Source organism: Bos grunniens, chromosome 27 (genome assembly GCF_055505025.1).
Source record: "Bos grunniens cultivar Pamir isolate PY7600 chromosome 27, Bosgru_T2T1.0, whole genome shotgun sequence".
Classification (NCBI taxonomy): Eukaryota; Metazoa; Chordata; class Mammalia; order Artiodactyla; family Bovidae; genus Bos; species Bos grunniens.
The window spans coordinates 22,368,812-22,385,627 of NC_141191.1; the positions used below are offsets into that span (position 1 = coordinate 22,368,812).

General features: G+C 37.4%; 1 long non-coding RNA gene across 6 annotated transcripts in view; it reads left to right on the top strand.

Moving 5' to 3' along the window:
* Positions 1 to 16,816, top strand: part of LOC147343642 (uncharacterized) — a 159,382-nt gene that overhangs the window by 23,820 nt on the left and 118,746 nt on the right. For all 6 annotated transcript variants that reach the window (XR_015156318.1, XR_015156320.1, XR_015156321.1 and 3 more), the window contains exon 2: positions 9,710 to 9,821. This is a non-coding gene — a long non-coding RNA (uncharacterized LOC147343642). The remainder of the gene's footprint in view (positions 1 to 9,709; positions 9,822 to 16,816) is intronic.

Consider the following 16,816-nt stretch of genomic DNA (forward strand, 5'->3'; position numbering starts at 1 on the left):
CTCTTCTGTCCATGCGATTCTCCAGGCAAGAATACTGGAGTGGGTTGCCATTCTCTTCTCCAGGGGATCTTCCCGACCCAGGGATCAAACTCCGGTCTCCTGCATTGCAGGCAGATTCTGTACTATCTGAGCCACCAGGAAGCACATCTTTAATCAAACCACAAGCAGTTATCTACAGCCTTCTGATCTTCCATCATTTCCCATCTGGGCAAAATACTCCTCTATCTACTTAGCTCCTCATTCTGAAAACTATGGCTGATCGTTTACTCCTCAGCCTCTGTTATCTAACACAGGACCTTAGCAAATCAATCATAAAGTCATCTACCCCCAGATATTCACGATTCATCAAATTCTTTCTCTGCTCACTGTAACCATCTTGATCCAATTCACACTGGCTCTTCCCTCTCTAATCAGTCTTGGAGTTACCACTCTCAAACCTAATGGATCCTTCACAAGATAATGGGACATGTCTATCCTATATTTGCCCAATTTCCAACATTTTAGGGATAAACCTTAAAATCTCACTGTGACTATATTTCGTTCCATCCTGTATAAGAAGGTAGAGAAAATTGCTAGAATAAACAGTTTCATCCATGCTTAACTTCTAACCTACTCCATTGGATAATTAATTCCTAATGTGTTTAGGTTTAGAATCTGACTATTGTGGAATCTCTTTATTAGTTGATAGTTTGCTATGATTTAAGACAAGCAAAAGGCTTCATTCATTTTTTACTGGCCTCCTGACTCATGGGTTGGTAGGATGGCCAAGATCCTCTTCTACTTTCTTGTCCCTGTGTACCTTCCTGTTCTGGCCTGGAGAGAACTGTGACTCAGGAGAAGTTGAAGGCTCGGTGACACTGACTTCTAGAGGTCTGTCCTGTTGACAGTGACACTGGGCGCGTAAGTTTGGCCTCTTCAACAGCGCGTTCGGCACCTGGTTGCATCTCTAGGCGTGGCTGCCACAACCCATGAAGTTCATACCCTGTGACTCAGCCTCTTTCTCCTCACTTAGGTGGTAAAACACACACCATGATCTCACTTCAAATAATAAGGCCTTAGTGTCAGGACCTTTTGGTCGTATTGTTAAAATGTATAAAATCCTTTATTGGAGAATCTGTTCCTTGCACTATTTCATAGTGCCTCATGGTCTTCAAGAGAGCAGGCAGTGGCACCCCACTCCAGTCCTCTCGCCTGGAAAATCCCATGGACGGAGGAGCCTGGTGGGCCGCAGTCCACGGGGTCGCTAAGAGTCGGACATGACTGAGCAACTTCACTTTCACTTCTCACTTTCATGCATTGGAGAAGGAAATGGCAACCCACTCCAGTGTTCTTGCCTGGAGAATCCCAGGGACAGGGTGCCTGGTGGGCTGCTGTCTATGGGGTTGCACAGAGTTGGACACGACTGAAGCGACTTAGCAGCAGCAGAATGGTCTTCAAATACATTTGCAAATTGTCTGGAGGCCATGGAATCTTGACCTTCCTTGCTTTTTGTCTCAGAAAGTGGGCATAATTGGGCATACGTTCTAGAGTTATGACCTACAGATGACATAAACTTTTATGAAAAAATTGCAGCTAGGGAAAGGCAAGGTCAATTTACATTGCAGTTAGAATAACACCAACATATCCCCATTAGGGGTTAGTCAGAAGAAGATATAGTAATATTATTATGCACCCAGTAAGTCAATAGCCCAGAGAGATTTGAAACTTTTAAGAGCACATCAATACAAATGTGAGAAGATTGCTTATTGGATAAATGTGTCAGCAAAGTTGATCATTGTTTAGATTTAAGTTTGATTTGTAGTCTTTGGGATTTAATCTTTATTGTATCATCGAAGTATCAGTAGCTTGCCTCTGCTGAATCAAGTTCTCTGAATCTTGGGGCTTCAGTGCCTTCTGCCTGGTGTATATGTATACACACACACAGACACACACACATGTATTTCAGTGTTAATATTATTCATCTTCATTTAAATAATTGTTCCATGGTTTCAAGAATATCAGAAATCTGAGTAATCTTACATTTTCTTATATATTATATATATAATAATGACAGCAGCAACAGCCAGAGCAAGTCTAGAATATGCCAGAAATTTTTACATGTGTCATTTCTAAATCTTACTACAATCCTTGTCATATAGTGTTTTGAGGTGTTTTCGTGTGTTTTTTTTCCCCTATGTTTTCTTCTGACTACTCTAGCCCCAACACATTCCATGTACGCAGATGGTCAGACTTGTGTTTGTTGTTTTAGTGAATTTTGGGGACCAGAGTAAATACAGAAGACTGCTGTGAATCTTCTTAAATTACAGAGATGTGGAAAGTGTGGGACCTAGAAAGCTTTTGCTGCCTAGTATGAGAAGAGATGGTGAGAATAGAGTGGTTTTGGGGTCACAGTCCATAGGGGACATGCCTGAGTTTCCAGTGGAGAAGGCAGAGGCCCAGCAATATTTCCAGAGGCTAAATGGCCTCAAGAGCCATGTAGACAAGTGGAACCACTGGCGCCACCTCAGAAGAAGACCTCAGAGCCCCAGGTAGAGCTTGGACTCATCCAGGGTGTCTCGGTCCTCAGAGTCATGCTGACGTGAGGAAGGACAGTACCTGTCAGGGGCCATGTGGCACCTGGCTTGGCACTGCTTAGGGCTTAAGATAGGGTGCAGATTCTGAGGAAGGGGTAGAAATACTTCCTACGAAACTGAATGAAAGAGGATTTAACCAATCTAGTATCATAACTCTTTCTTGACTTTCTGTTTTTTGCAATAACTAAGGAAAATTACTAAAAATACCAGAGGTGTTTAGAGACTATACTAAATTGAATTGAATTAAACAGTGGGAGTAATTTAGAGTCTAATCATTTTATTCTCATAGAACAATATCCTCTGGCTTTCAGGTCTCTGTTTTTCAGGTGTTATATATTTTCTGAATCAAATTCTTACCTAATTGAAAGCATATTGGAGTTACACATCATAAAGAAGTGTAATTTTTCATGATTCCTTTCTGTCATGAATTTACTGAGTAAAGTTTGTTCTGCATTTTAAGGAATGGCGTTGCAGTAGCTGGCAGTCATTACAATACATCCTAAAGCAAAGTTATGGTGTGCCTATAAATTTCCACCCTAATGTATTTCTATTGTTACATTTTTGCTTACAAAGATTTTAATGTCACTTTATTTAATTGAAATCAAATGATGTTATTTACTTTTTAGTGATGCAAAAAATTGCATTTGTAAGCGACTGTTATTCAAATTGAATTTTCTTATAGAACACTCGAAGGCTTTAGTGCAGAACCTTCTGCATATAAATTTAAAACAAGTGCTCAACTGTGACATGTACTCGGCCAGATCAGTAATGGAGATGATATGGTAGCTGAGGTTGCAGTTGATTATGTGCAAGGCATTGATGAGTCATCAAATGACACAGCATTCAACAAATTATCCTAAAAGCAAAAAGAGCAATGTCTGATATCTTCAGATATTATCATCACTTTGTATAATATATTTAGTAAAATAACTGAGTGATTGCTACTTTAATAATACCCCACGGTAGTCTTTAGTAGCATTGTATGATTACTTTCAGATTTTTCAAAAATATTAGAATGTATATTTTGGACATTAATTCAGAAAAGTGCATATAAATTGGGCCCCTTCTAGAGGAGGTGCTTGTGCTATGACTCTCGGTTATTTTCATTTCCTCAAGACTTAAACTCGGGTATAAAGTTCAAAACCCTTAATTCCTTTGCTTTCATTGTGATTGAAGTCCCCAATCCTGACTTCTTAGCTAAAGTTAATGTCTTATTTGCTTTTGGTAATCGGCTATACTCTGAATTGAAAACATTACTTTCTTTGGCATTTTTGGGAGCGTGCTTTCTATATCTGTGGGTGAATTAGTTAAAACTGCTTTTCCCAATTATATTGTCATGACCCTCCCTGTTTTTAAGTCCTTTACATGTCCACTGGGCTTCTGAACTTGAATCCACAGGGGTATTTTAGACTCTTTCTGGTCTGCTGCAATCTGGCCCTTCTCCCTTCCTTCTTGGTGCCTTGGACACTCTCTTGAATACTGTGGCTCAGGCATGGGGATTACAGAGTAGTTTGAGGAAACACATCTTTGCGGGAAACATTGTTGTTACTTCGACCTATGTGGAACCAGGCTAAATGGTGGCCTCTGTGTTACAATTTCAAGTGTGTTCAAATTATTCCTTTCTAAATAGTCATTGTGCCTAATTTTTGTTGTCATTAAGCTCACTCCTTGAAACAACATTTCCTTGGTTTTTAACATTCACTAATTCTGTATTAGAAAGAGCCACTCATTAATTTACCAGCAAAGGAAGGCATAAGAATGTGTAACTCAGAATAATCCTCTGAAAAGGAGAGAGATAGGAGTGGAGATAATGCATATCATAGAGTGTGTGCTAAGTTGCTTTATTCATATCTGATTCATTGTGTCTTTATGGACTGTAGCCTGCCAGGCTCCTCTGTCCATGGGATTCTGTAGGCAAGAATACTGGCGTAGGTTGCCATTCCTTTTTCCAGGGAATCTTCCCAACCCAGGGATCAAACCCTTGTCTCTTATGCCTCCTGCATTGGCAGGCTGATTCTTTACCACTAACACCACCTGGGAAACCCATATCATGGAGTATACGTTAATAAAATCGACATGTAGACATTTTGGAATTACAGAAACCAGGGTTCAAATATGAACTTCACCACTATTTATCTGTATGACCTTGGGCAGTTAAAATATTTTGAGCTGCATTTTAAAAGTTTTTGTATATTGCAGTTGATACATGATTTAAAATGTTGTTTTGCAGTTCACTTGAGATGTGTGTAAAGCACAGGAGCTAGAAGGACCTCAAAACACTGAGACTGATACATATCTTTTATCATTAGTGGATGGGGCTATGAGGGAAAAGTTCAGGGATGCCTGGGATTTGAAGAAAAAAGGGTGAATCAAAGATGAGGAAGGAAAAGATTAAAGACAAAATTTTCTTCATTTATGGTTTCATCTGTATCTAACCCACATCAATATGTAAAAGACCTGTATTCTTGGGAAATAAATAAGAGGAAAATACCATGAACTGAGAACTTCCAGATGTAGAAGCTGAATTTAGAAAAGGCAGAGGAGCCAGAGATCAAATTGCCAACATCTGTTGGATCATAGAAAGCAAAGGAATTCCAGAAATATATCTACTTCTGCTTCATTGACTACACTAAAGCCCTTGACTGTGTGAATCACAACAAACTGTAGAAAATTCTTTTTTTTTTTTTTTTACTTTACAATATTGTATTGGTTTTGCCATACATCAACATGCATCTGCCACAGGTGTACACGTGTTCCCATCCTGAACCCCCCTCCCACCTCCCTATATCAGACCACCTTATCTGCCTCCTGAGAAACCTGTATTCACGTCAAGAAGCAACAATTAGAACTGGACATGGAACAATGGACTGGTTCCAAATTGGAAAAGGAGTACCTCAAGGCTGTATATTGTCACCCTGCTTAGTTAACTTATATGCAGAGTACATCATGTGAAATGCCAGGCTGGATGATTCACAAGCTGGAATCAAGATTGCCAGGACAAATATCAGTAACCTCAAATATGCAGATGACACCATCCTTATACCAGATAGCAAAGAATAACTAAAGAGCCTCTTGATGAAAGTGAAAGAGGAGAGTGAAAAAGCAGGCTTAAAACTCATCATTCAACAAACTAAGATCATGGCTTCCAGTCCCATCACTTCATGGCGAATAGATAAGGAAACAATGGAAACAGTGAGAGACTTTATTTTCTTTGGCTCCCAAATCACTGCAGACAGTGACTGCAGCCATGAAATTAAAAGACACTTGCTCCTTGGAAGAAAAGCTACGACAAACCTAGATAGCATATTAAAAAGCAGAGAGACTATTTTGCTGACAAATGTTTGTCTAGTCAAAGCTATGGTTTTTCCAGTAGTCATGTATGGATGTGAGAGTTAATGAAGGCCTGAGCACTGAGGAATTGATGCTTTTGAACTGTGGTGTTGGAGAAAACTCTTGAGAGTCCCTTGGACTACAAAGAGATCAAACCAGTCAGTCCTTAAAGAAACCAACCCTGAATATTCACTGGAAGAACTGATGCTGAAGCTCCAATACTTTGGACACCTGAAGTGAAGAGCTGGCTCATTGGAAAAGACCCTGATACTGGAAAAGATAGAAGGCTGGAGAAGAAGGTGATGACAGAGGACAAGATGGTTGGATGGCATTGTTGACTCAGTGGACATGAGTTTGAGCAAGCTCTGTGAGATGGTGAAGGACAGTGAAGCTTGGGGTCCTACAGTCCTTGGGGTTGCAAAGCGGACATGATTGACCAACTGAATAACAACAACCTGAATTGATGAGTGCAGAATTTTACCTTGCAAGAAGAAAAGCCAGATGTCTTATCCACAGAAGAATTAAGTATTGGAATGATTAACTTAGGGAAGTTGCGCAATCTTTATATATGTATGCATGTATGTATATGTGATGCTGGGAAAGATTGAAAACGAGGAGAATGGGTAGGCAGAAGATGAGATGGTTGGATAACGTCACTGACTCAATGGACATCAGTTTGAGCAAACTCTGGGAGATAGTGAAGGACAGGGAAGCCTGGCATACTGTAGTCCATGGGGTCACAAAGAGTCAAACCTGACTTAGTAACTGAACAGCAACATGTATGTATCTATGCACACATGTATTAAATATGTATGTTCCTATTAGTCTTTAAGAAACAGATTTCATTGCTGGATCTGTTTTGAAACAAGTTGATATTCCAGGTTATCTCTTGGCATCGTTCTGGTTTACAAACATATATGGATTTGGGTAGAATAAGGGAGGTCCATTAGCTGCCATGAGGTATTGCCTCTGAAAGATCTGCTTCCCTCCTCCACACCCTGGCAGTTGAGCAGAAGGTTGATTGAACATATTCAGACATGCATTAAAGGCATGCCATAGTGGGTCAATATAGAAAAATACTATGCAGAGAGATTTAGATATTGCTTTTCTCATTCCAGAAGTTTATCTTTACATGCATGATACCTGTTGATTTGCTCCTGTTAATTTTAATGCTTCAGTTTCTATTCAGTAATTTGACTGCATCACTTTCTTTGTTTTTTTGGAACATTGAAAGGGAGATATTTCTATTTAAATATTTATTAAATTATTTTCAAAGTCTTGAATATCAGATAACAACTTGAAGTTTTAATTTGCTTCTTAATTTTTTTTTGTATTTTCCAAAATAAGTATTTATTGCTTTCAGTTCAGTTGCTCAGTCGTGTCCGACTCTTTGTGACCCCATGAATCGCAGCACACCAGGCCTCCCTGTCCATCACGAGCTCCTGGAGTTCACCCAAACTCATGTCCATCGAGTTGGTGATGCCATCCAGCCATCTCATCCTCTCTCGTCCCCTTCTCCTCCTGCCCTCAATCCCTCCCAGCATCAGAGTCTTTTCCAATGAGTTAACTCTTCACATGAGGTGGCCAAAGTATTGGAGTTTCAACTTTAGCATCAGTCCTTCCAATGAACACCCAGGACGGATCTCCTTTAGAATGGACTGGTTGGATCTCCTTGAAGTCCAAGAGACTCTCAAGAGTCTTCTCCAACACCACAGTTCAAAAGCATCAATTCTTCGGCACTCAGCTTTCTTCACAGTCCAACTTTCACATCCATACATGACCACTGGAAAAACCATGTGGTTTTTCCAGGCTTTGACTAGACAGACCTTTGTTGGCAAACTAATGTCTCTGCTTTTGAATATGCTTTCTAGGTTGGTCATAACTTTCCTTCCAAGGAGTAAGCGTCTTTTAATTTCATGGCTGCAGTCACCATCTGCAGTGATTTTGGAGCCCGAAAAAATAAAGTCTGACACTGTTTCCACTGTTTCCCCATCTATTTCCCATGAAGTGATTGCACCAGATGCCATGATCTTTGTTTTCTGAATGTTGAGCTTTAAGCCAACTTTTTCACTTTCCTCTTTCACTTTCATCAAGAGGCTTTTTAGTTCCTCTTCACTTTCTGCCATAAGGGTGGTGTCATCTGCTCTCCCCGCCATCTTGATTCCAGCTTGTGCTTCTTCTAGCCCAGTGTTTCTCATGATGTACTCTGCATGTAAGTTAAATAAGCAGGGTGACAATATACAGCCTTGACATACTCCTTTTCCTGTTTGGAACCAGTCTGTTGTTCCATGTCCAGTTCTAACTGTTGCTTCCTGACCTGCATATAGGTTTCTCAAGAGGCAGGTCAGGTGGTCTGGTATTCCCATCTCTCAGAATTTTCCACAGTTTATTGTGATCCACACAGTCAAAGGCTTTGGCATAGTCAATAAAGCAGAAATAGATGTTTTTCTGGAACTCTTGCTTTTTCAGTGATCCAGAGGATGTTGGCAATTTGATCTCTGGTTCCTCTGCCTTTTCTAAAAGCAGCTTGAACATCTGGAAGTTCACAGTTCACGTATTGCTGAAGTCTGGCTTGGAGAATTTTGAGCATTACTTTACTAGCGTGTGAGATGAGTGCAATTGCTTTAATAAAGAGGAAAATTAAATATGACCTTTTCCAAGTTTAAGAAGCAAGGTTATGTATGACTTAATCTAGAATCATATATAAATCAAAGTGTAAACTCTGCAAACTTTAAAAATGTGTGGTTAAAAAAAAAAGTGTGGTCATTTCAAACTAATGTCCTTAACATTCTTGTGAAAACATTCTTAATTTAAGTATATCTCAAATAGAAGAATACAATAAAATAGTATTTTTTGTGTGTGTGCTGACTACAGGTGATACTGCTTTTCATTCATTAAAATTTCCTGATATATAATTATTTGTTTCAAGTTTAATGAAAAATAAACTGAAAAAATATGTATGCCAAATTATAATTTAATAAACTTTAAAAGGTTTGCAAAACACTACTTTGTATCCTATTGCTCTTTAAAGAGACATCATTTGAGCGCCTAAGTTTTACTACTCAAGCTTTTCAAAGCTGTACTGTGTTTTGTAAGGAAAAGGCCATGATGATTGACCAAAATCTCAAAGTGCAACATGTATGAGAAATGAAAGACTTTATCCATAGATTATTACTATAGACTTTTCTTCATTATTAATTCTTAATTACTTTGAAAGTGTTTAAAAGAAGGCCACTTCTCATTTGCCAATTAGGCTAAGTGTTTATATATATATATATATATATATATATACACATATATATAATGATATAAAGTATTTACTGCAGGAAGATAAAAATATGAAACTTTGAGTTGGTTTATTGACTATATGCTAAATGTATTTTTTTAATCATTATGAACTGTTAGAGGATCCACTCTGCTTATGTCTATGGGACACAAATTTCAGCAAAATAAAATATATAGACAGTAGAATTCTATCTGATGAACTAAAACACACTTGATTCAGTTCATTACCAATGAGGATAGTGTGCGTGAAACTTGGCTTGCTTTTGAAAGGGGTAATATCTGAAGTTCAATGGAATAATGAGCAGTTCCTGAATTACTCTTCGTTCATATTTCTTTTCAAAGGTTAATTTCTTTAATAAGGCATTCTGCTTTAATAGATAGTAATTTCAGTGAAAATCATTTTGAGTCATTTGTTCTCTCAGCTGTAAACATTATAATTATAAGCACTGGAAATATAATTTAAAGCATTAGAGTCTGATACAGCAAAGCCTGTAGTGTTAACTGGAAATGCTTTTTGGCAGTGGGGCTTTGACAGAAGGACTGCTGAGAGTCTCCAGAGCCTACAGACCCACCTGTCTTGAGGGACTGTACTCTTTACAGCTTTAGAAAGAGTCAGCCTTTCTGCAGTTAATGGTAAGTGGAACTGAAATGAAAATCAAAATTCCACTGAAGTTTTGGAGTTAGATACCTCACTGGTTTTTCTTTACTGATGTCTGTGTTTATTGCTTTCCCTAGAACCCTGTTCACTAAGGTCCTGATAGCATGCTGATCAGAAAGTTTTGGTAGTATGTTTCATTTTCCTTCAATAAATTCTGATATAATTCCCATAATTCCATCACCCAGAACAATCTTCCCAAGCACAGAAAAGTTATGACATTTCTGTACTGCATGTGCTAACTAATTAGTGATATAAATTTGGTTCAATCTGGAATCCCTTTAATTAAATGCATTAAACACAGGTAAAATACTTTTACTGTATAACACAGGCATATTCAAGACCTCTTTTGGATGTTACAGAAAATAATATATTCAAGTATTCATTTTAGTTGTTGTGTTCGTTTAATTTAGTTGTTCAGTAAGATTCACTCATAACTATTATGGGCTTCCAAGGTGGCACTAGTGGTAAAGAGCCAGCCTTCCAGTGCAGGAGACATAAGAGATGCAGGTTTGATCCCTCCATCAAAGGAAGATCCCCCTGAAGGGAAATGGCAACCCTCTCCAATATTCTTGCCTGGAGAATCCCATGGACAGAGGAGCCTGGTGGGCTACCATCCATGGGGTTGCAAAAAGTCAGACGTGACTGAAGTACCTTAGCCCTCAATGACATATTATGGGTAAATAATGATGGCAGACATTGAGAATGCAGAGTAATTACAACTCAGGAATGTAGTTAGAGACGCAGGCAGGACAACCACTAGTTACAGAGTATCATGACAGATGTTCATAGATTTGTACAGCAAGTGTTGTGGAAGCACAGAAGAGGAGCTATTAACTAAACTATGTCTATGAAATCAGAGCAAAAGTCCCATTGCATGTGTATGAGTGTGGTGGTAGAGAGTCAGAGAGAGTGATCTGACCTTAATCAGGATATATGGTATGGTTTTTTCCAAGTGGGCAAATGAAGTGGGGTTGGTGAAGGACAAATATAATTTATAGCAATAGTATCACTATGTGGTTAAGAACTTGTAGTTAGGAGTTTGGCAAATTTAATTTGAGTCCCTGTTTTATCACTTCACACATGCGTGACCTTGACAAGTTACTTAATCACTCTGAAGATGAATACAAATAAAAATAGTACATATTTCATAAGCTTCTTAAGCAGCTTATAAAGAGAACTACTTATAAAATACTTAGCAGCATGGCTGGCTTATGATAAACAATCAACCAATGATAACTAATTACTGCTTTTTGTATAGGGTTAAAAGTCAATAAGGATTATTTAGATATTCATTCAAATAATTAGAAAAATGGAGGTCTAAGTATGTTGATTTATGTTGAATATAACATCTATAATTAAAAATAGAATCAAATGTCTATATACCTTTAAGAAAGCAAAAATAACAATTCACTGGAGAAGGAACTGGCAACCCACTCTAGTATTCTTGCCTGGGAAATTCCATGGACGGAGGAGTCTGGTGGGCTACAGTCCATTGGGTTGCAAAGAGTCGGATGTGACTGAGGACACAACAGAATTCGTATAGCAAAAGTAACTAATTTATTTGAAGATGAAATTCTTATAATGTTATAAAATTATATAAGAGAATGAAGCTCAAACATATTTATCATGACAGTTAATGTTAAAATTTCCTATTAAAGACAGAGATAGTCATATGGTGTCAGAAAATAATATACAATATCCACAAATCAGAGTGCTATCAGTTCAGTTCAGTTCAGTTCAGTCGCTCAGTTGTGTTTGACTCTTTGCGACCCCATGGACTGCAAGGGCTTCCCTGCCCATCACCAACTCCCAGAGCTTGCTCAAACTCGTGTCCATTGAGTCCGTGATGCCATCCAACCACTCATCTCATTGGGCTTCCTTTGTGGCTCAGCTAGTAAAGAACCTGCCTGCAATGCGGGAGACCTGGGTTCGATCCCTGGGTTGGGAAGATCCCCTGGAGAAGGGAAAGGTTACCCACTCCAGTATTTTTAGCCTGGAGAATTCCATGGACTGTATAGTCCATGGGGTCGCAAAGAGTCAGATGTTACTTTCAGAGGGCTATACCACATTACGGAGAAGGCAATGGCACCCCACTCCAGTACTCTTGCCTGGAGAATCCCATGGATGGAGAAGTCTGGTGGGCTGCAGTCCATGGGGTCGCTAAGAGTTGGATACAACTGAGCGACTTCCCTTTCACTTTTCACTTTCATGCATTGGAGAAGGAAATGGCAACCCACTCCAGTGTTCTTGCCTGGAGAATCCCAGGGACAGGGGAGCCTGTTGGGCTGCCGTCTCTGGGGTCGCACAGAGTTGGACACGACTGAAGCGACTTAGCAGCAGCATACCACATTAACAAAATACAGGATGAAGATCATAGGATCATCTCAATAAATGTAGAAAAAGCCTTTAACAAAATTCAACATCCATTTATGATTAAAACTCTCAACAAAGTAGGCTATGAGGGACCATACCTCAACATAATAAAGGCCATTTATGAGAATCCCACAGGTAACATCATACTCAACAATTTCTTACCATAAGAAAAAATTTGTACCTTTGCATGGTGGTAGATGATAACTAGACTTACTGCATGATCATTTCACAGTGTATACAAATTTTGAATCATGTTGTACACCTGCAACTAGTATAACGTTATATGTCAATTTTACCTCAGTTTTAAAAAGAGAAAGTTATGCTTCAGGCATTAAAAAAGAAAAGATTACATAATTATACAATAAAATCTTGTCGAATAAAATCATCTTTAGAAAAGGCAAAATGAATTTGTAGTATTAAAAAGAACTAGTTTAACCAAAGAAAGAGTTTCTGGTAGGAGTTGTTTTATAGTTACCAAAAGGATAAGAATTTTGGTGATATAGTTAATATTTGGCATAAGGAAAGTACTGTCTTTTTGGTGAGTTATCACTAGAGTGTACAATCCGAGCCTCATCACTTTGCTAGAGTATGCTAACAGTATATTTTCTGAACAACAGAAGTATGAGCATGAATTAAAGTAATGCTATTCTATGCTTAAGAACCACTCAAAAAGGTAAATAAACTACTCTTAAAAAACTATCCAATTTTTACTTGGAAAACACATTAGAATATAAAAATGGTAATTTGTTTTTTAACTCCTGAACATTGCCAAAGTCAGGTTCCTAAAATCTTGGGAAGTCAAGATGACCACTTATCTTCTTATAAGTCTTTGTGTTTAATTCTGTTTTTCTTAATTAAAAAAGGGAAGAACACATTGAACTCATATATTTGACAGTTTTAAAAAAATGTGTATTCTGTTTTTACCCTCATTCAGAAATTTAGACTTTTTTCTACTAAAAAGTATACAAGAATTTTACATAGTAATCTTTGTTGTCAGGTAACGATAGAAAGAAATGTAATCATGTCATGTTCAATGAGTGATTTTGTGACTATGTTTCATTTATCATCTTCACTGAAGCATTATATGAATATGCATAATCTTGCTTTCTTTATTGAGCTTTTACAGTGTAATTTCACAAGTAGATGAAAAATGCTGTATTTAGATGTTTGGCTGAATTCCCAGTTTTTTTTTCTCTATTGTCTGAAATTTGAGGGCATTATAGATTGATTCATTTTTTTATATGTGCTCTGCCTTTTTTAGTTAATTTATAATGAATAATTTCTAATGTCTTTAGTTAATGATAGAATCCTGTAGTAATCTCAATTCTTTTGCTTCTAATTTTTCTGATAATCTCAGAAGTTCTTCATAAACTAATATATCCATAAAATCATAACATTTAAAAACTATTAATAGCAAAGATAAATAACATTATTGAATTCCTTTGTGCCAAACACAATAAATAGTTTACTTGAATTCACTATAATCCTATACAACAATGTTTCTTTTAATCATATTAGAATATCAGCAAACTGAAGGCCACACAGATGATAGATACTAGGTTAGGATCCAAATTCTGAGTCAGGTAGTATGACTTTAGCACTCTGAGAATCTTAACCTCTAATGTTTCCCAAATAATGCAATGATAAATATATACTGACTTTATCCCTAACTGCCTCAGTTCATCCAAAGACATTTAAAGTTATTGACCAAGTACATGTGATTTTTCAAGCATTGCTTCTGGGGATTCAAGTGCTAAGTGAAAATGACAGACAAGGTTCCTGCTCTTAGTTTACTGTTCTGGTTGGAAGAGACAAATAAAAAACAGGTGGCCAGATAAATAAATAAACATGATTTAAGAAAGTGCTAAGTGCATTGAAGGACATAAAGTCCTGAGATAGAGGCTGACTGTTGTGTGTTCTGTTTGATGGGATAATCAGAGGTTTCTCAGGAATGAAACATATTCATAGATCTGAAGGTTGAGAAGAAGCCAGCCATACAAAGATATAGAGAATGAGCATTCCAGGCAGGATAGACAGTTAAGTTTAAAGGCCTGCATGTGGCAGCAAGATTGGTGTTTTAGAGGAATTTTAAACATTTATGATATTATTCTTTTTTAATTTATTTTATTTTTTAACTTTACAATATTGTATTGGTTTTGCCATAGATCAACATGAATCCGCCACAGGTATACACGTGTTCCCCATCCTGCACCCTCCTCCTTCCTCCCTCCCCATACCATCCCCCTGGGTCGTCCCAGCGCACCAGCCCCAAGCACCCAGCATCGTGCATTGAACCTGGACTTTTCAGCTAAGAGAGGTAGTGAGCATTGCTACAGGAGTTTAATCATCCATTAATATTATAGTATTATAAAATCATGAAACAAACTTAATATAAATGAATACCAATAAGATAGGATAATTCCTTTGAGTTTATTATAAATGTGTAAATCCCTCAAATACTGAAAGTGATTTAGATTGGAATATCTCTTTACTGAAGACAGAAGGAGAACCTCTATTGAGAACACCTCTTAAATCTTACGAAATTTATAGAGTGGATCCTAAAAAGCACCAAGATTTAGAAATCTAAGTGGGGTGGTGGTGGGTAGGTGCTGGAGGATGAGGGAATGGGGGAGATTTGATGGATTTTATGAGTACCCCTTGGGTTAACATTCATTCTCCATTGTGCTTGAGAGATAAGGAGAAATTTAAATACTTTAGACAGGAAAATGTTTAGATAAGTTTTATAAACTCTTCTTTTGGCTTAGAAAGGTAATTGCATCTGTTGCTTGGTTGAGGTGATTCCTTCAAGACAGACATCAACGCACAGGATGATGTAACTTTAACCCCATTAAACAAACCTCACATCTGAACACAGAATTGCAGAGCAGGACACTTAAGATCTGATTCCACCAACCGATTTGCCTTTATCGTGGTGCTATCAGAAAATAATGAACCTTTGTTTTATCTGTTCCCTCATCTTTCCTAAAACTCTATTCATGTTTTTTTCTTCTCTCATTCCTGATTTCCCACTTTTCAATTACAAATGAGATAGTCCTAAATTTCTCTTTCCATCTTCATTTTTTACCATTGCTAATTTTAAAACTCCAAAATTAACCCCCAAACCCCCCAAATATCAACAGTAAGAGAATTGTAGACATTGCATAACATTTTTGAAAGTAATTTAGAAAATCTTTGCCCTGTAATATTATATATATATTTTATTAACCATTTTTATTGAAGTAGAGTTAAAGTATTGTGTTAATTTCAGGTATACAGTGAAGTGATTCAGTTTATATATATATGTGTATATATATTCTTTTTAATATTATTTTCTATTATAGATTATTACAAGACATAGTTCCCCATGCTATACAGTAGGTCCTTTATTGTTTATATTTAATATGGAGTAGTATGTGTATGTTAATCCTAAACTCCTAATTTATCCCCAACCCCTGTTATCTGCTTTGGTAACTATAAGTTTGTTTTCTGTGTTTGCATATCATTTTATGTTTTGTAAATAAGTTCATTTATGCCATTTTTTAGATTCCACATATAAATTGTATATAATATTTGTCATTCTTTGTTTAACTTCATTTAATACGATAATCTCTAGTTCCATTTATACTGCAAATGGCATTATTTCATTCTTTTTCATGGCTGAGTAATATTCCATTGTATATATATATGTACCTACATACCCCTGGAGGAGGGCATGGCGATCTACTCTTACCTGGAGAATCCCATAGACGAAGGATCCTGGCAGGCTTTAGTCCATATGGTTGCAAAGAGTCGGACATGACACATATATACATATATATACACACACACACCACATCTTCTTTGTCCATTCATCTGTCCATGGACTTTTAGGTTGCTTTCATGTCTTGGCTGTTGTAAGCAGTGCCACTATTAATACTGGAGTGCGTGTATCTTTTTGAATTAGAGCGTTTGGCTTTTCCTGGAATGGGATTACAGGCTCATATTGTAGCTCTTGTTAGTTTTTTAAGAAACCTCCATTCTGTTATCCATAATGGTTGCACAAATTTACATCCCACTAGCAGTGAAGGAGAGTTTCTTTTTCTCAACACCCTTTCTAGCATAATTTGTAGATTTTATTTTTTTTTTTTTATTTTTAATTTTTTTTGTTTTTGTATTTTATAAGGCACACATTTTTTTTTTTTTTTTTCAATTTTATTTTTTTAAAAAAAATCACATGCTCCCCATCCTGAACCCTCCTCCCTCCCAACCTCCCCATACCGTCCCCCTGGGCCTTCCCAGCGCACCAGCCCCAAGCATCCAGCATCGTGCACTGAACCTGGACTGGCATCTCGTTTCATACATGACATTTCACATGTTTCAATGACATTCTCCCAAATCTTCCCACCCTCTCCCACAGAGTCCATAAGACTGTTCTATACATCAGTGTCTCTTTTGCTGTCTCGTACACAGGGTTATCGTTACCATCTTTCTAAATTCCATATACATGCGTTAGTATACTGTATTTATGTTTTTCCTTCTGGCTTACTTCACTAATAATGAGAAAACAGAAAGAGAAATTAAGGAAATAATTTGTAGATTTTAAAAATAATGGCCATTC